The sequence below is a fragment of the Natator depressus genome, chromosome 9, assembly GCF_965152275.1.
Source record: "Natator depressus isolate rNatDep1 chromosome 9, rNatDep2.hap1, whole genome shotgun sequence".
In the NCBI taxonomy this organism is placed as follows: domain Eukaryota; kingdom Metazoa; phylum Chordata; order Testudines; family Cheloniidae; genus Natator; species Natator depressus.
Window position 1 is genome coordinate 19,434,905 of NC_134242.1, and position 20,216 is coordinate 19,455,120.

Consider the following 20,216-nt stretch of genomic DNA (forward strand, 5'->3'; position numbering starts at 1 on the left):
TTGCAGCATTGAAAGAATGGGTGGTGAGGAGATGAAGAAATAATCAACCAGTCAAATCACAGAATGCTGGAAAGGTCAGATTCTTACAGCTTAAGCGCTGTGATTTACAAGAAATACAAACACATTACAATTCAGAAACTGCTTCTTTTTGACAGAGATTTAATGAGAATGGAGAAGGAGAATGTAATCTGCACTCAAAGCAAATGTAATCTGCACTCTCTCTACAATGAGAATATTCTGGTCCTCTTTAAATGCCCTTCTATGTAGCAAACTGTGCCTCCTAATCTGGACCATGCAGTAATTTAATTGCTGAAGGAATGAAAACTTAGTGATGGTTTCTGTAATGTATGAGCCCCTGTACATGAGGAAATGGACAAGACCAATCTTATTTTTATACACCAGACAATTATTAGCTTTCCTACACTACTGATCAATAGTGCACTTATTTGAATTCTTTCACCCTTATTAAGTTTGGGGCTCATCTTTATAGGCTGAAGTGGCCTCATACTGACACCACCACAGCTACTATATATGGGTATAGCTAAATCACCCCTCTTACCCTTGAAAATGAAGACTATTGTTGGTGTTTCATCTCTGTAACTCCTCTTCTTCTTCCTTTGTTTCTACAGCTGTCCCCATATAGGGAACAGTCATTTCTATGCAAATACTTTTCAGTAAAAATATAACTTCTCCATAACCAGCTGCTCCCTGGGAAAACCCAGATAGAGTCACTGTAGTTTGGAAGCCAGGCACTGAACTTCCACATTTTATGATATTAGTGGCCTTCTGTATTATCTACATATTCATGCATTGTTTCCTTGTTGTGCGCACTTTATTATTTTTGGAAGAGCAATAATAGATTCATTTACACAGGAGCTGGCACAGAGCAGATTGAGGAAAAAAGCCACAAAATTATTAATTAATTTTATGGTAGTGTTATGAGGTAATTGGAACAAAAAATAGATACGTCTATTAGCAGGGCTGTCACCTCCAGTATTACTCGTTGGACTGCTTGCAAAGTTTTAAAAGGAACTGGTGGAGAAGAAGGATTATGCACATTTTTTCACTTGATGGAGTTGATATGAAGCAGTTTATTGTAAAATATTGCACACTCCATTAACTAGCCCCTGCACAGATATGGAATCTCAAGGTGCATTATGCATCTATTATGCTCATTATAGGCTGGAGCAGAAGAGGTCCTTGCACAGCTGCACAGGGCTCTATAAAAAGCTTCACTCTTATGTAGCTTACACAGAGCTTTGTCAAAATAGCAACATTGCCGGGCTACAGGTGCTGCTAGTTCCCTGGTCTCCAGCAAAGAAAGATATCAAGGAGGATGGATCCAGATGGGGTTGGATCCGGATAGGGAAGGGCCAGAGTTATGGCATTGTCCACCTACAGTACCCTCCTGCAGAGAAAGGCTGGTGCATTCTGTTGGATGAAGCAAGTAGCCCACTTCCCATGCACTATGAGTAGCCCTGGGAGAGACTATACTAGCCTAAGGCACTGACTTGCCAGTGCTGTTCCTGGGCTGTGCAATTCCACACTGCCCCTACTCAGGGCTATAACAGAAATGCCAAAATCTCACCCTGTAAGTAAATCCTTTGCAGAAGTCACAGTCTATCAAAAACGTTCCCAATGTTAAATGTACCAGGGTTAAATTCTGCTCTCAATAAGACTGGGGTAACTACTGAAATTAGTATAGTTTTTTTCTCCCGATTTACACCGATGAAACTGAAAACACAATTTCACCCCAGATCTTTAAAACAAAAAACTGTATTTTTCAAAATTCTCTGCTTTATATTTTGGGTTGATTTGGACTTTGGAGTACAAAGGTAGACTAAATGAAAGAATGAAACAGAAAAAAATATAATTAGATTTTAGGTAACAGTGTTGGTACCCCAAAATATTGGTAGTAAAGATACTTCTGTAAGTGAACACAGGAATTGTTATGTTTTCAACCATAGCTTTCACACAGGCTTGAGTATCAGAATCTGTTTTTATTGACAAAGAATGTTAGCCAAGGCATCATTTAAAAGTACAATATGTCACTGAGGTTTAAATGGGCCAAAAATGTAACTATCATTGTAATAGAATTAAACAACTAGATAAAATTTATGAGCATGTGGGAAGTGACAAAAACATTTATTAACGAGACTATTCCTGTGAATGAATTGTATTAGGTCCTCTATCCTAGATTTGGAAGTAAGGATTATAGACGCTCATAGTGAATGAACCACAGACTAAAGCAGAGTTTCTCAGCCTTTTTAGATTGGTGGTCCCTTATTCTGAAGTTAAAAATTTCCCCAATCCCTTTACATTTTACAAAAGTAACGTAAAAAATGTATCAGTGAGAATGATATGCCTATGTAATTTATTTGTGCATGTGTTTTGAGAGGCTGACAGACAGTACTCAACCATGAATAGTGGGGGTATGTGGGGAGTAGGAGAGCAAGTTTTTCTTTGTTTTTAATTGTAACTAAAGTTCAACACTTCATGACTACTCCCTCCCTGCTTCCCTCCCACTCCATTGCCTTTAGTGACCTCCCTAGAGGTCACTGATTGAGAAGCAATGAACTAAAGAACTCTACAATGCAAAAAAAAAAAAGGCATTTGTTTTGCATAATACTATAATATGAACTTTTTGTTTTGTTATAAATTCTGTTTTCTCATAATTTATACCCATAACAGAGACAAGCATATTCACAGGGCAGCACAGCACACAGTTCTGAAGACTCTGGGCCAAATTCAATAATACTGCAAAGAGGAATAATGCCACTGATTTCAATGGAACTGTGACTGCTAATGCCAGGATGAATTTGACCCACAGAATTTATGACCATCATGCCATGATTTCAAACAGTATAAACTCGACAAAAATGAATCATTTCATCTATTCATGCAGTATCCTCAAAAACAAATCTTCACCCAATCTATTAACCATCATCTACTGTCTGATGATTATGTTGGATGTTTATAAAATATAGGGGCACATTTAGCCTGGAGGAACAAGTGCAGTTCTCAAGGAGGTTTCTGGGACAGGCTGAGTATGTAAATTCAGTCATTTGGTCTACCCCCAACTCCCACATTTATGTAAACTCCACCACCATTTACATTCATTTTGTGACCAGGAGGAATTAATCCCTGCCCTATAGACCCTCTATGCCACTTACAGCAAGTAAAAAGGCCACAGGAATACCCCCCATTCATGGAAAACCTCAGTGAAGGTAGATTTTTGGAGATGAGGGCTCTGGTCATATCAAGGGCAGGAAGCGAATTCCCTTCTATCCCTGTGCTAGCACAGGGATGAACCTGGCCTATGATATCCTAAGTTACACAATTGTTTATGTCACCACTGAATTTGGCAAAGATAAATATATGTCATTTCAGTCACTTTTACATTGGAGGATGATGCCTTTTTCTGGTCAGGATTCCTATGTGCTAAGCTAAGCAGTACTGCTTGCACTCTGTGAGTGGAACTAAAGAGTCTGGTTTCATCCTGTGTGAGTAGAGATGTCAAGTGCACACTATACAGACCCAGACAGGAATATTTGCACTCATGGCTGTAGAAGGCCTTAGGGAAACAAACATGTTTCTTCCCTTAGTTCAAGAGTCAGAAGTTACTTTCCTGAAAACCTAGTTCCTTACCCCCAATGAATCATCAAACGAGCAACTGAGGCTGCAGTTGAGGAGTAGGTTGATATGGCACAAGACTACGAAGGAATAGTGGAACTAGATGTCAATAGAAAAACTGAGGGAATAATCAAAGCTCAATAAAGAAAGGATGGTCCACTGGTCAGGGTGTTAGGCTTAGACTTAAGGGAACAAGGTTCAACTCCTTGCTCTTCTACAGACTTCTTATATTACAGACTTCTTATATTACCTTAGGCAAGTCACTTTTTAAAGCCAGATTTTTAAAAGGTATGTGTACTCCTTTCAGTGCTCCAATACCGAATCGACTTACAACCCTAAGTCTTACTAACAGTCAGCGAGACTTAGGATCATAAATTAGTTAAGGCTTAGTCTCTTTATGCCTCAGTTGCCTATCTGTAAAATGTGGGTAACAGCACTTCCTTACCTCACAGAGACATTGTAAGGAAAAATACATTTAAGATTGTGAGGTGACCAGATGCTCGGGGGGCCAAATAAGATTCTATATATAGATGTGGAACCTAGCCCCAGAGAATCAGACACAGGTTGATAGCCAAAAAGTTCTCAAATACGATTTAGTTTTCCAAAACTATTTTTACGATCAGAGATAGAACGACTAGGACTGTAGGCTCCTTTTTTTATTAGTGAACAAATACAATTAAAAACATTTTTAAAATTTGAAATATAATTTTTTTAGACAATTAAAGGTCAGCTTGCATCAAAAATCCACATTTTTTGTATTTTCAATGCGAAATATGATGATAGCATAGAAATTTAATAAAAAGCAAAATTTCTGAGTCAAGAAATAGCCCAGAACAATACTACAAAAATATTGACATTACATTTTACTGAAAACAATTCTTCCTTTTCTCACAGCTTGAGGTCTTATTTTACCTGAACTACTTCACCTCTCTAATCCTATCCTTGGAGATGAAATTGAAGCCATCTACATTAATTTATTTCTTATGAAACAAAATACTTTCATTTCCATTCATAGTTACCTTTTAACCTTCCTGGATGCACACACATTTTCCCCTGGTTACACTCTCCCATCTCTAAATGAAAACAGAAAATAAAAGGGAAAAAAACAATAGTGCATGGTGAAATTACCTTTATCCTCACATGTGATGTTAAGAAAATACAGGAATAGACTTTACTGCCAGTTAGGTGAAAATGCTAGATTTACCAAAGATGGCTTATGAAAAGCTGTAAATTACTTTCCTTTAGGACAGCTTGGTTTTCTGCACCCCCCCGATGTTCTCAGCGTTTGTCTCTGCCACACGTTTTAGGGGTTTTCCACCTTTAAGCTATGGCCATGTAGGATTTATGCCAAAAGGTGCTGCTGAAATAGCACAGACCTTTGCTATCCTAAGCATCTCCTTTCCCTGCCACCACTGTTTTAGGTAATGCTGGCTTATTAAGGGTCCCTTCATCGAGAGAGAATTGTGATGACATTGGCCACTGGGGGTGATGTGTCTGGATGTATTTTACCATTCACCCTGGGATGAATACAGTCCACTGCCTCACTCTGGGTTTTTATGCAGTTATGCTCCAAACAGCTGGAAGTGCATTTTAAAAAAAAATCTTCTGAGAATTTAAATACATTAGACTAATTAAAACTGTTGTACTTGTTTTGTGAGGCTCACTCTTATCTACATGATAATGATTTTGGCCTCAGCTGTTTGAGAAGTGTCTGTGGGTGGATATGGAGAGTGATAGATTCATATAATGCGCCTTAAATGACTACAAAAGACTTGGCACTGCTTTGAATCATCCATCTACAGTGCCGCATTATTCAGAAAGTAATGCAACCCTGTAAATAATTTAAATGTACTTTTAAAATTTCTGAATGCTCCAGCATCTCCTCCCTCCCCGCCATATACTCAGAAAATTGATTTGACTATGACTAGACCTATGTTCTTAAATTGTGTAATGTTAATGTAGAAAAAGACTTCTGACAACAATGAAACTGGAAGCATTTCCAGCAGACTAGGCTTTGTGGAAATGAGATGGCAGTCTTCAAAGTTCCCAAGCCAAAGAGAGTCAGCTCGACAAGGAAAAAAGTATCAGAGCAGGGGCTGAGGGTCCACACATTTTAAAAAAAAAACAGTAGCAAAGTTAGTGAAAATGGTCAAATAGATTAGAATACATTTTTCACTTAAGAAAACATCAAGCTGTCCTTTGATAGCAAAGTTGTCCTTTGATAGCAAAGTTAAGCTGAGATCATCATGAACAAACAGATACAAGATATTTTGAACTCCATAACAGCGCTACCGCATCTTAAGAACATGACATCTCTGGCAGTTGCTCTGATTGATGGCTGGTTTTGAGAGGGAATCATGAAGCAGAATGTTGACAGCATCAGATAAAAAGAAAAATCTTGGTTTTGGCTTCCTGACCCAATTTTTCCTTCCTTTTACAATTCTTCACTATATCTGCTTATGACAATATCATGCTCATAAGACAAGCAAACTTAAGGCCACTTGTTGCTTTCTTTAAGGTAGTTTCAGTACTCATACTACGACAATATCAGGTTAGTTCAGTGCTCACACAAATGACACAGCCTTAAGGGACATCCAAGGTTGCACTTCAGTAATAATAAATAATAATTCCTAGCTCTTATGCATTGCTGCTTTCTTAGTTTGGCATGGAAAATATGTCTAAACGCTGGGGTCTGAGAGTCAAACTTGCCTATTTAATGCATTCTCAAGAGCAGTCGGACTGTTTCTCCACAGGGCAACATGCTTCTGAAAGATGAGTTGGACGATGCGGTCATATATAATGCAACTGAAGAGAATGTAATTACTTAACATTGCTTAAAAGGCTGCACATCAGAAAGCACAGGAAACATATGCAGAATATGAATATGCACAAACTGCATTACTGAGCAAGCTAAAAGATATGCTCATGCTACTGGAAAATTTTGTTACAGAGAAAGATGGAAGCTAGCATAATAAAACTAAGACACCCATCCTCAGCAATCATATCCTGACAATTCAGGAACTGGCATTCCTGTTCATCCAGCAAGAACAGATCAAAGGCCTGCTCTTCCTCTTGTTGAAACCAATAACAAAACTTCCAATGTAGCAGTAGCAGGATTGGGTCACTGATGGAAATAACCATGTTTTATCCAGTCTTATTTCTCCCCCTCAGGTCTGTGTTCCAGTGTGATCTCTAAAAGAACATAAGCGCTGCCATACTTGGTCAGAAGATCTTGCCCAATAGCGTGTCTCCTACAGTCGCCCATACCAGAGCTTCAGGGGGAACATACAGAATAGGGCAATTATGGAGTGATCCACACCTGACTTCCACTGCTGGCTTCTAGTAGTCAAAGTTTTAGGGTCACCCCAAGCATGGGGTTGCATCCCTGACCATCTTGGATAATAGCCATTGATAGATCTATCCTCCATGAACTTATCCAGTTCTTTTTTGAACCAGATATACTTTGGCCATCACAACATCCCATGGCAATGAGTTCCACAGGTAATTGTGCATTGTGTGAAAAAATACTTCCTCTTGTTGCATATTAGCTTCATGGGATGTCCCCTGAGTTTTGTCTTGTATGAAAGAGTAAACAAGATGATTCTTGTTTCCACATCATTCATAATTTTATAGAACTCTATCATATCCCACCTTAGTCATCTCCTTTCTAAGCTAAATAGCCCTAATCTTTTTAGTCTCTCCTCATGTATATCCATATATCCAACTCACAGTTCTACTAGTTTCATATATTGGATTCTGTATTTGTTGATATATGGCGGTGGGGCACTGAGATTTTCAAACCTTTGCAGAATTAATGGAAGATAGATCCCTAAATCTCCCAGACTGCCTCAACTTTAGGTTTTAGCCAATTATTGACAAACAAAGCTCTCTCATTCTGTTGCTATGGAAAGCACTTCAGATAAGGATAAAATTTTTCAGCTCCTATATGCTTACACTTGATTTATCAGTCAAACTAAAAAGAGTATGTCAGAATTTGGGTGGTCATAGTATTTCAATTGGCTCAAACATTAAAAGTTTTGCTTTATGTTCATTATTCTTTTTTCTGACAAATGCTACTGACTCTATTCCTTATTTATTGCCAGTAGTTTCTGAATTTAGTGACCTCTTGGTCTACCTCATTAATTAGAGAAAAGCAACATTTTGCCATTGTCTAGGAATTGAATTGGAGGGGTCTTTTCCAAAATGAACATTTGAAATGACTCAGTATTTAACAGCAAGGAATACATATACAAGATCTTCTGAGGCTACTTACATCTCACTATCACACTCAAATACTTTGTTTTCAAGTCACCCAAAACAATTATGGAATTCTCTAAACTACCCAAGCATAGTCACATCCTTGCTGATCAAAAAGCAATGCACTCATGTTGCTTGTTTTCAAGAATCTAGTCTCACAGTGCTTGTGATTGTTAGTAGACTAAAATAGGTCGGGGAAGTCATTGCCAGTGCCCTTTCTGGAACTTCTAAGAGCAAAGCAACAATTGCAATGATAATATAGTCATTCTTGTTTAAATTTCTAATCATAGCTGCCCCTTCTGGTCATTATTATATTTTAATTAGAGGGACTGTATGGTAAAGAAATATATTTTAATCAATATTTATACTCACAACTCCCTCTCTACGAAATTTATTGTTAAGTTTTAAGTGGGGCTATTCTAGATGTCTGGAGTAAGAAACCACGCAAGATGAATCCAAGTGGCAGAATATGGCCCTTAATATCCAGATGATATGAGTGACTACATCATCACTTGATGATTACCTGTTCTGTTCATTCCCTCTAGAGCACCTGGCATTGGCCACTGTTGGAAGACAGGATACTGGGCTAGATGGACCTTTGGTCTGACCCAGTATGGCCATTCTTATGTTCTTACAATAGCAGGAGATTAAGACATTCTTACTTCTTCAATTTGAGCAGTCCCTGCCAATTACAAATCAGCAAAAGTTATTTTGTAGATGTCTATCACCACCTCCTGCTGAGGACATTACCTTTTGCACTGGCACAAAGGAAGTATGTTGGGACAAGACTATGGTTCTGTTTCCCTCACTTCCCCCGCCATCCTCATACTAGTTTATTATAGCTAAGGACACTGAGTTCAATGATCAAAGTGAACCATTCTATACATGTTCTCAAGAGTGACCATCTATTGTGTGTGTGGGGGGGGTGGGGTGGGGGAAAGAGGAACAAACTTTCCCACCTGTAAATGTAAACAAACTTGTTTGTCTTAGTGAGTGGCTGAACAAGAATTAGGACTGAGTGGACTTGTAGACTCTAAAGTTTATATTGTTGTTTTTCTGAGTGCAGCTACATAAAAAAAAAATCTACATTTGTAAATTACACTTTCACGATAAAGAGATTGCACTTGTATAAGATGAATTGAAAAATACTATTTCCTTTATCATTTTTACAGTGTAAATATTTGTAATAAAAATAATAATATAAAGTGACCACTGTACACTTTGTATTCTGTGTTGTAATAGAAACCAATATATTTGAAAATGTAGAAATATTTAATAAATTTCAGTTGGTATTCTATTGTTTAACAGTGCAATTAATCACAATTAATTTTTTTGAGTTAATGGCATGAGTTAACTGTGATTAATCGACAGCCCTAGTTGTAATGCGAGTAATGTTCCTTCCATTGTCCCAGGAAGGAGTACAGGGAAGTAGTGGCAGCACAAGAATGAGTATTCTCTTGTATTCTCTCTCATAGTGGTGATTCTCCTGGGGCAGTCAGTGAATCAAAAAGAGCATGGATGTGAGGGGAGTATGTTGGGGTGAAGATCCCCCCCCCCACCTGCTGGATAGCAAGTGAGTGAGTAAGGATAGCAAAACTAGAAATTTGAGAAAGGACCTCTTATAGATGACAGATGTTGACAGATCTGAGGAGTAGGTCCTGGTGAGAATACAATAAGGGAATAACTGTGATTTCTAAGAGAAATCTCCATTGAAAACTTTAAACTCTAGCGATGAGTTGATATTTAGGACAAATTGTTCTAGTCCCTCCTCTGGCATTGACTCACCATGTGTCCTTGGGCAAGTCACTTTCCCTCTCCGTGCCTCCTTTTTCCAGTGTGTGGTTTGGGGACAATCATGCTTGCTGCCATTGGCCAAACACTTTGAGATCTACAAATGGAAAGCACTGTATTAGTACAAGCCTTTTCAAAAGTATCTTCCATAATAAAAAGGAGGCTATAAACTTTTTTACCACTTTAAAAAAATCAGCACAGACATTTACAGGATTAACCACTGTCATTTAAAAAAGTTTTAAAACTCCATTAGCAGAGTTTATAAGGTTCACATATTGTAGCAAATCTCTCTAAAATGTACCTTTCAACTTTCATAAGTCTTCTCAAAGACAGTATTTCCCATGGAGGTCATCAGAATAACACACATTTTGAATTCTTGACTTAGCTATTTTAGATAGAGATCTAAATAAAAAAATTTAAGAAAGGACTATTCTTAGCGTGAAAGCCTCTCAGTTTTAAACTCGTTTGAATCTCCTTTTTTTCTTAACTTCAAACTTTAAGAAAATGAAATTGTCCCCTGTCTAGAGAGTAATTACAGGTACAAAGCAGTTTTTGTGCACCCCTTGCTCTCCAGGACCTTGAGGTATAAGAGTCACAAACACTTTTGTGTACTAGAAACACAGTTACAGCCTTAACTATGAATCCACTACCATGGATTTATGATATAGTGGTATGGAAAAAAAGCATCTATGTGATTAAAATTACCCACTTTTATTGAATTCTCTTATAATGAACTTTCTCCAGCAGAACAAAAAACACATTATGGCAATCTAAACTCTTCCTATAGTGAGGAATCACTAGCAACATAATGGATTAATGTCTTCAAACTTAATGTTCATCATCTGTTCTGCTCTAAGTTATGAATGCAAAAATAACATTCCCTAAATTATACCAGTAAAAAGTAAGATGTGAACAGTTTGAATACATGTATTCCTCTTACTGCAATGCAGCATTGCTGTCCTCATGCTTCACATATAGTAAAGTATATAATTCTAATATAATTAATTTTATTCTTATGGCTTCACTATAAGATTCCCCTTTTCTGTACACAATATAGATAGGATCATAGAATCATAGATGAAAAGGTATCTTAGAAGGCACTACAGAGATACAGTGTTACGTAAATATATTGGCAAAATTTAGAAGCAACTTTTCTAACATGTGGAAAACAGAGATAATCATTTTTATAAAGGAAAAAAATATATGCAGAGAAATTCTATTTCTTTTCCTGACTACAAGAAACTGTATAGATCCATTTCAGCCCTTGCTATTTGACTTTTTCCTGACTCTGTTTCTTGACTTTTGTGAATTACAGTACTTTGAGGATTTTAGAACTATAGTAGCTTGAGGTTTCTGCAACCTGGTGAGCAATAAGTGACGTGACATTTAAAATATGATTTATTATATTCCTGAATTACACATACATTCATCTTAAAACTGACACAAACCTACAGGTTTTAATAGAATTTGTGTCAGCTGGTATAACAGTTTAGTCAAGAACATTAGTCTATATTCTAATACCTCTAGGTTTTGGTGAATTTCATTTGACACATGTCTAGTACTACAAACTTTGTAGAGGTTTATCTGAATGGGAATATATTTAGTAGCTAGGGCCACAAAAGCAGCCTTCTCTAAAAAATCCTCAGTTGTACAAAGCCCTCTGGTATCTGAAAAAAACGGGAGTCTACCTTAGGTGAAATAAGAATCCAGATTTTTTTTTTTTTTAAAAGTAGCAACATGAGGTGTTTAGTCATCCGGGCCACATTTCCCTCCCCCCCCCCCCCGGCTTCTGATCTTGGATATAAGATTGTGACCCTCACAGAGCACACAATGCTACAGTCATCAGTCACTCCACATATGGATTGTGGTTAGCTGTGCACGTAACTACACCTGAAGACCATTCTCAAATATCAGTGAATGTAGAAGGTGGTTGCTCAATTGCATCTCACAGGGATTGTGCTACCACTGTGTTCCAAGATCTATGCTGGTTTCCAGTTTGTTTCTTGTTACAATACCAGGTTTTGGCTTTCTACAGATCCATTCCTAAGTGATTTGGAATGTAACCCTGTAATGTAATCATGTAATGTGGTGTCAGCAGCAACAACGGCCAGGTTCAGTATCTAGGGGTTCACCCTAACATTACAAAACAGAACTGACTCAAGTCCCCATCCAATAATTTGGAAAACTAAACACCATCCCTGGGTGCCTCAACAAGGCAAAACTTCCCCACTCACAAGCACAGAGTCTGTACATAACAAAATAAATGTTTTAATAAAAGGGAGCGGGAACTCAGCTTTAGTTTGGGAAAAAAACATTGCAACAATGATTCAAAACACAAACCATAATGAACCATAACCATAGTATGTTAGGCAGTGGTCTTTGCCTCAGTTTCCCACCTTGTGGTGTGAAAGTCCGACCCACGAATGCCCTTTTAAAAAGGCACTTGCCTCTCACTCTGCTGTACATTCACAGCTATCAGAGGCTGGCAAAGCCCCAAAATTCAGGAGTGAGTTCATGTGGGTTTGCATCCCAGCCCTTGGTGGGGGAGGGAGGCTGAGCAATTCCTCTGCTGTTGCCACTGCCCACTGTCTCTGCTACTTCTTGCCTCTCACTGTCACCTTTGCAGTGTTCGCGCTAACAATCTATGCTGCCATTTGCCCCTGCTCATCCTGCTGCTGTTGCCACCACTTGCTTCATTTGACATGCATTGTTCTGAGGTTCCACCACTTAGGCCAGCTCTTAGTGACTTAGGACACCGCTCTGCTATTATAGTCTCTGCATTGTCTTTTATTGCAATATTGTCCCCACACTAGCTGTAAGGCTCAGCTCCTAGACCTACTTGTAGTGATTTCAAAAACAAGGACTCTCAATGGAGTCTGATCAGCTGTGTCTTTAAAGACTGGAAAGGGGAGGTCAAACGATATCACACTGCCACCTAGGAACACCTGTTCCCACCCTCTCCAACTTTCATTTGGATTTGATATCCCTACCACTTAGTGAGTGGGGTTAAAATTAGGGTGGCTCCTTCAATCAGGGCATGCTAAGGACAGTTCTGCTGCCCTTTGCTCATACAATAAGCACAACAACATTTCATTACCCCTACATTCAATACTGAAGTGAATTTTAACCCAAAACAGCCAAAAATGATCACTTTGACAAAGCAGGACTGTCTAGTGATCACCTAGGCAGAGCCAGAATGTCTATTCAAATACCGTCTTTTCCCCCAGATTCATCATTAGATGTCAGGGGAGATTTCATTTAGACCCTGTTTACAGGAATCTTAACTACCTGGTAGACTACATCTCTCCAAGTAATACCATGCAAGATGAAATCAGAAGAGACACTCAAGCTAATAGTTCCCAGGTTTAACTAGAAGGAGACTGAGGCAAAGGATTTTCAATGAATGGCTCTTTACTCTGAAAGTCTCTTTCCCAGTTGGTCTGACACAGTTCACTGATCTTCAGGACACACTCTCTCTATATCTTTGAGTAGGAATGGTTTAAAATGGTACAATTTGTGCCTAAAATTTTGTGCTCATAAGAGTTACTTGTGGGTGCAAAGCTAAGAATTTGAGCTTTTACTTGTCTGATTTGTGCTCACATTCAGATGCTTAGAGATACAACTGCTCAGATCTATGGCTATAGTTGAATTGTATGTAGAATTTATACCAGCAATTCAACTGCAAGTGCAGATTTTGCAGTGCAAGTTGACCCTACAGTGAATGAGGTTCCGACTGAAGAGTCACCTAGTATGTCATTTTATACTTCCACATAATTGTGCAACCATCTGCAGTTGAGTCCACGTGGAGAGAGAGGGCAAATATGCCTGGAGCTTTATTTTGATTGGAACTTGAATTTTTCCCTCCCAAGAAAATGAATGTATTGGAAAAATCGGAATAGTCAAATGAAACCTTTACATAACAGACGAGAAAAAACAGATGCTTCACAGGCAAGAGGTACAAAGATGTCCTCACACACTTTATTTTGAAATGTAAAAGGATGTTAACTACAAAGTTGCATAACCTCCCATTTCTGAACACTATCACTGGGAAATTAAATCTTATTTTAAAATCTGTACTTTCTCTTTCTAATAAATCTCATTTAGTTAAACTTGTGACAGAATTAGAACTCTGCTGCCGAGAGTTAACTTGGGAAGCAAAGGTTATTTGCTGAAGCAGCAAAAAAGTAAACAGAATGTAACAACGCTATGCTGAAGCAGTATATTATATAATCCCATATTGGTATGGTGGGAATAGCTGTGTGCACCCTCTGATTTATGAATGCTATATGTAGAAACAATAACGAATAAAGCTAAGAATTATTATGAATGATAGTTTCTATTTTATTAGCTTTTCATAATTATAACTATTAAATTAATTGGATCCTTGTTGCTTACATTTAAAACAGATCAATATATGTCTAATTTTATAAGTTTTAGTAACTTAAATAAACATTAAAATAGAATGATAAGGGACAGAAAAATTAAAAAGCAAGATGTTATAAGATTTCAAACCTTCCCCCTCCCTCAATTTTTGTTTTTAAAATGGAATGATCATACACTATAGTAAAGTTTTATACAATTAGTGAAAATAATTGCTTTAACAATAAAATTTGACTCTTACCTAATCCCATTCTGAAAAGATAACTATGATGTTAATAATTAGGTTCAAATGTCATTGTAGAACTGGATCATATTAGAGTCATTCAAACTTCTGAGACGTCCAATGAAGTTAACTATAAAGTCAACTGCCTACCTAGATAAATATATGTTTAAAATATCAACTGACTCAAAATTTGTCTTTCTAGTAATTTTTTTCGATGGTCAATGTTACATCGATCTATTCAAACACAGGCACATCCAAATACCACTCTAATCCTAATACCAAAGTATCATCCTTAAATTAATTGCATTCACAATCCATTAAAAAAGTTTTAATATTTCTAGTAACAGCTGATAACCACAGGTCTTAAATAACCTTACTTTGTAATTACAACTAACACACTTTGCATAATCAACTGTTTTTCAAGAGTATCATCATTTATCAACCTTAAACTGAGGTTACATTGTGAAAAGTGTGCCTAAAAAATGGCCCCTTCATGCTCAACAGAACTGTTCCCTTTGTATATTTAGTCATATTTGTAGATTTCAGGAACAAAAATAAGTTTGTTTTGTTTTAAAACTACCCTTCATTCCTGTCATCTATCAGGGCCAATGCCATTAACAGAATGAGCTAGATTCTGTTCCTTCTTATGCACCGTTAAAACAATTTTAGAATGAATCAATTATACCTAAGCAACACACTGAAGGCTGCAGAAGTGTAAATTAGGGCAGAATTTGGCCTACAGAATCTTTATTACTGGTGATTATAATCAGAAGGAAAGAACTCAGCTTGACTTTCTGATCCCAGCTTGAGTTATCAGGGTTGATATTTAGAAAATAGTGTTTAATTCTAAAATGATTTTTATATGGAATTTTGAGAGACTATGAGCATGGAATGGCATGGTGCTTTCTCACAGTGTCACTTTTCAGAGCTCTACTACACTGTTATTTTGATAATTTGATATATTCAATCTGCAAGAAACACAGATTGTGCATCTTTACAAAAATGTGAAGCTTTGCATCTTCACAACTTTTCTTCCATCTTCCTAAATTTGATTCCAATCATGCTCTGACATATGAAAAAAATTAATTCAATGGGACTTCCCACATTTGTGAAGTTACTCACGTGTGTGTTTGCAGGATCAGTGCCTTAGAACATTAGCTCAGAGATAAAGTTTTCCTCTGTTTTGAAAAGCACCATGCAAAATATAACTAACAATATTATTAATAATACTTCTCTATATTAAACTGAGCAACTGTCAAGCCTAAGTTACTAGCATTTTCTTACAATCAGGTACACAGTATCAAGGACATCATTCATTTCTTCAGAGAAAACTAAATATCCCACACATAGAGGATAGAAAAATATTTTATTTTAGTTACTTATCACGGAGACTGTGTTTCTGAGATACCTGTGTCTCTACCTAGTCACACTTCATGACTGGAGCAATCATCTCAAGAAGTAGGTAGAAATGTCAAGTTTTATGACAGCAGACTTCCCTGACTGGAAGAGAAGGAGAATATAGGATCCTGCTCCAATGAGGTCTTAATATTAACGATCAAGGTATGCCCTAAAATTCCCTCTCACTTAAAAGTGATGTAGTCACGGCTTGGTAATCACTGACAGAATGGCTACTTTGTTGCTGCCATTACTGGAGAGGAGCAAGAGAAAAATCAGAGGGACAGTGTTTGTCTGACAGAGGATCGGAGGATTGAGGTCCGATATTTGTAGGTCCCAGGCTTCTACTGCTTTTCCTGTATTACCATAGACTGGAGGGGACTATGGAGGGGGAATATACCAGCTCTGTAGTTTTAACAGATGGCAGAAGTCTTGTGAAATAATGGGATAAACCAATACAAACACTAATTATGGTTCAATCTACACACACACACACACATACACACGATCTACCTTTTAAACCAAAGAATTTTGTTTGAAAGATCAGCTTACCTCTTTGCTAAGGAGCATATTTCCAGGATTCAACCTCACTTAGATGAAGTCATTTGTAATATTCATCCCAGATGGTCCTTTATTTAATTTTGTGTCATTTCAAACCAAGTAAATTATGTGATTATGAACTCCGTGTACTCCCCCTCTCAACATCCCATGAGCCTAGTTCTGTCCACAGTTATGTGGGTACACACATTTTGACCATATCGGGTGTTGAACTGCTGTCAATTGAAGTCAGAACAGGGTCCCAGACATATTATTTGCACTACCTATGTGGTCATGAGAACCAAAGAATACACTCCTTTATTTGTGTAACTATGGAATAAACTTAAATTTACAGCTTTAACAACATATTTTATATTGTCACCATTATTATGGTATCTGAACACTGCACAACCCTTAATGTATATTTGTCCTTACAAAATACCCCAGGAGGTAGGCATGCTATTATCCCCATTTTCAGAAGAGAAACTGAGGCACAGAGACACTAAGTGACTTGCCCACGGTCATGCAGAAATTTTGTGACAAAGTAACGAATTGAACCTCAATCCTCTTTAACCACTGGGATGTCCTATCTCATCTGTATGCTTCCTACCAAGCCATCTCTGCCCCAGCATTATTTTTGACTTTGAAAATTTATACATTTTGAAACGGACATTGTAAAAAGAAAGAACAACCCTACCAAGTTCTTTCCCCCAGAAATTACAACAGCACAACATTGGCATATACATTTTTTCCCTTGAAAATATTTGAAGATGTTTGTCATCTTTCAATAAGCCCCTATTAAGTTAATATATATTTTACTTTCCAACTATTTGTTGAGAATCTGATTATTAAAAATTGGGTTGAACAGACAGAAGGATCATAAAACAGTACTTAACAGTTTTTAAAACTCTCTACATGTTTCAAAAATTATTTTTTTTAGCTATGTCATAGAAAAGCTTTGTAGGTACGGGGGGTGGTAACATGTCTATGCAATAGGACACAATGCAGTCATCCCCAAACCTCACAGTGCTGCTCACAACCATATAGTTATATGTCCTTTACATGTTAAAAGTCATTGGTGCCTTTTGAATTCACCTTATCATGAGCTTATGTTTATCAGATTTCATCTTGTATCAAATGTACACAAGCGGTACACAAGACACTTGAAAACTCTAACTCCAATTTCCCTGCTTTTAGAATATACTGTGTTTTATTTTATTTGTTCCTTTCTTCGGGCATCAAATGGCCTGATATCTCCCATTGAAAGACTACAGCAATGTCAGATTTCAAGAGGTAAATCAAAACACAAAATGTGGCTAATCAGCAATATGGGTTGTTTGAAAACATCACAAGTCACCGGTTGGCTAAGCTTCAAAACAATTAAGCTATTTCAATATTTTAATTAACTCATCTCGGGGTACACATGTTTTGATAAAGTTATGTATCAAATGTGGCTATAAAATAGCAACATTTGCAGTTGCCTGAACAATAGACTGTTATTCAAAACTGCCAGAGATATTTTATTGTTTTTCATTATAGTAATAAGGAAATATTTTTTAAAAAGAAGGTAGGTGATGAAGGAAAATTATCTGTATCTGATGTTCTCTTAACACAGAAATACTTTTCTAAATACACATTTGCTCATGATTTAGTAGTGAATATCTTAAGGAAAAGGGAATGGTCTGGGGTGGGAGCTACAGTAATGAACATGGGGCAAAGTTTATTAAAAATATATATTTAAAAGTATGATCATTGTCTCAGGCCAAAGCCTAGCCCCAATCTGCAGTCTAAAAGAATCAGGCATCGTGTACTGTGGATATCTATGGCGGGGGAGGGAGGAAGAAGTCATGCTGGGAGGAGGATGCCTTTCTGCGGACCATGGAGTGACATTGCCCCACCATGGGCTACTATTACAGCCATAAGACTATCCCTGGAGCTCCTGTGCACCCTGCCTTGGAGAGGTAATGTCTTATGGATTTTTGTGGGCTTAGAACTGCCAGCCTCACTACTGTGCCTTGCTTGTCACGCCTCTAAATCTCTCTTGCCTGACAGTGCACCATAGAGCTAGAGTGTTTTGCAGATTGTCCCTACGGGAACCTCCCCCCTGCCAATCCTGCTTATTCTCATCAATTGGAATTCAAACTGATTCAGTTACTTATGGAGACCTCAGCAACTATGGATGTGTCAGTGGGACAGAAAATAAGGCAGCTCCATATACAAGAAAGGAACAGCATGAGGCCCCAGTTGAGTAAGGAACAGATGCCTAATTTTAAGCATATAAATAATACCATTGCTGAGCTGTGGCCTGAGTGATACACAACACATAAAGAAATAGGTCCCCTCTCTTCCTGAAAATCAGCATTGTGAGAGGAAAAGAGTAAGAGCTTTTTTTATTAATGTGATGTTTTTAGATAGATGTATAGGAACCACATATTAAAGGACTGGTAGTTCAAATCTTTACTGATATGGGCAGACCCATTGACTTCAATGGGACTACTTGGAGGAATAAGGACTACATGATCTGGCTCATTGGTACTAACCATGGCTCCAGTCCTGTAAAGAGTTACACACATGTTAAAAATTCATGCACTGTGATGGGTCCCATTGAAGTTACTGAGACTCCTCATGGTGCATGAAGTTTTTGTGGTATCGAGACTGATGTGTGTCCATTATCAAACTGGCTGTCTTCTTCATCAGACATCCCAAGTTTTGCATCAGGAATGTCTTATCTACAAAATAATTCCAAGAGTTCCTTATGTTGTTTATATGAAATGTATTGAAAATAAAATATTACTTTCTTCAACATTGTCAACCTTAAGTTAAAAAAAATTTGCCCTCAAACTACTGCCTGCAGTGAAAACAATTCACACCTCATCACCACTAAAAAAATCAAACATCTGCATTCATGTTAATCCAGCACCTTCCATCAGCTGTCAACAAATAGTTCTTCTCTTTTTCTTGGACCAAGTAATGGGCAAATAGTAATGCAACAGCTGGCCAAAATGTAATTTAAAGAAAATATTCTAAGGTTTACAAGGGATTAGAAAACTACTGTGGTAGGCAGTGGAGAAGGGAATGATGATGTCATGCACATAGCAAGTTATTTGATTTTCAGTGGGAATGAACTTGGCCGTAATATCAGCAGAAGGAGATGGAAGTGGTAAGGTGCTGGCAGGAGTACAGCAACCCCTGTGGGGCATCTGTCTACAACGATATAGCTATAACCACAGAGACTGAAGCAGGGACTGAATGGCTATTAGTTGCACTGAAGAAACTAATCAATGGGAATTATAAAGTTTAAAATCTTCAACATGAAGCTGTCAGGTTGCTTAAAGGCAAAATAGGAGGATTAAAAACCATGATGCAGGCAAATATTTCCCAGACTTTATGCAACAGACTAGTTAAATGCATGGGGGAAATTGCAGTATGTCCGTTTTCAGAAAATGAAAGTAGTAAAAAACTTGAACCATAATAGTGAGAACAGGAAAAGTTAAAGTTGGGTATGAAAAAACTCCAGAGTATTGTGTTTACACACAAAAAAAGTGCCTTATAGTATAACCATCTACGTACAACACAGAAACTCTGCACTATAATAGTGCTCCTATGATAGAGTCCATGGGGCAAAGACATTCCCTTACTAGCACCATATGAAAATGCTAGAAGACTTCATGGGCCACATCTTTGGGCACTAATAAGTTAAAGTGGCATGAGAGATGGCCTGATTTTTCAGCCAGGGTTTAACTAGGCCTACCTTTTGCACCTCAGTTTTGCAAGTACAAATAATTATGGACTGTAGTTATCTGACCATGAATTGCAAGTTCAGTCAGGAACTGTGATGTCTAAATGGCCTAAATTGCACATACAACAATTTGTGCATAAATATTGCAGATGCTTGAAAAGAGATGCCAAGTTTAGAAAATATGGGCCAAATTTTTCAATAATACTGTATTAGAGTGTGCTGGTTTCATCAGTACACAGGCAATGTTGATGGAGGCGATTA

General features: G+C 37.6%; 1 long non-coding RNA gene across 1 annotated transcript in view; it reads right to left on the reverse strand.

Moving 5' to 3' along the window:
* Positions 1-20,216, reverse strand: part of LOC141993390 (uncharacterized) — a 222,888-nt gene that overhangs the window by 11,927 nt on the left and 190,745 nt on the right. The window contains exons 3-4 of the long non-coding RNA XR_012640839.1: positions 9,676-9,778; positions 4,653-4,706 (exon numbers count right to left, since the gene is read on the reverse strand). This is a non-coding gene — a long non-coding RNA (uncharacterized LOC141993390). The remainder of the gene's footprint in view (positions 1-4,652; positions 4,707-9,675; positions 9,779-20,216) is intronic.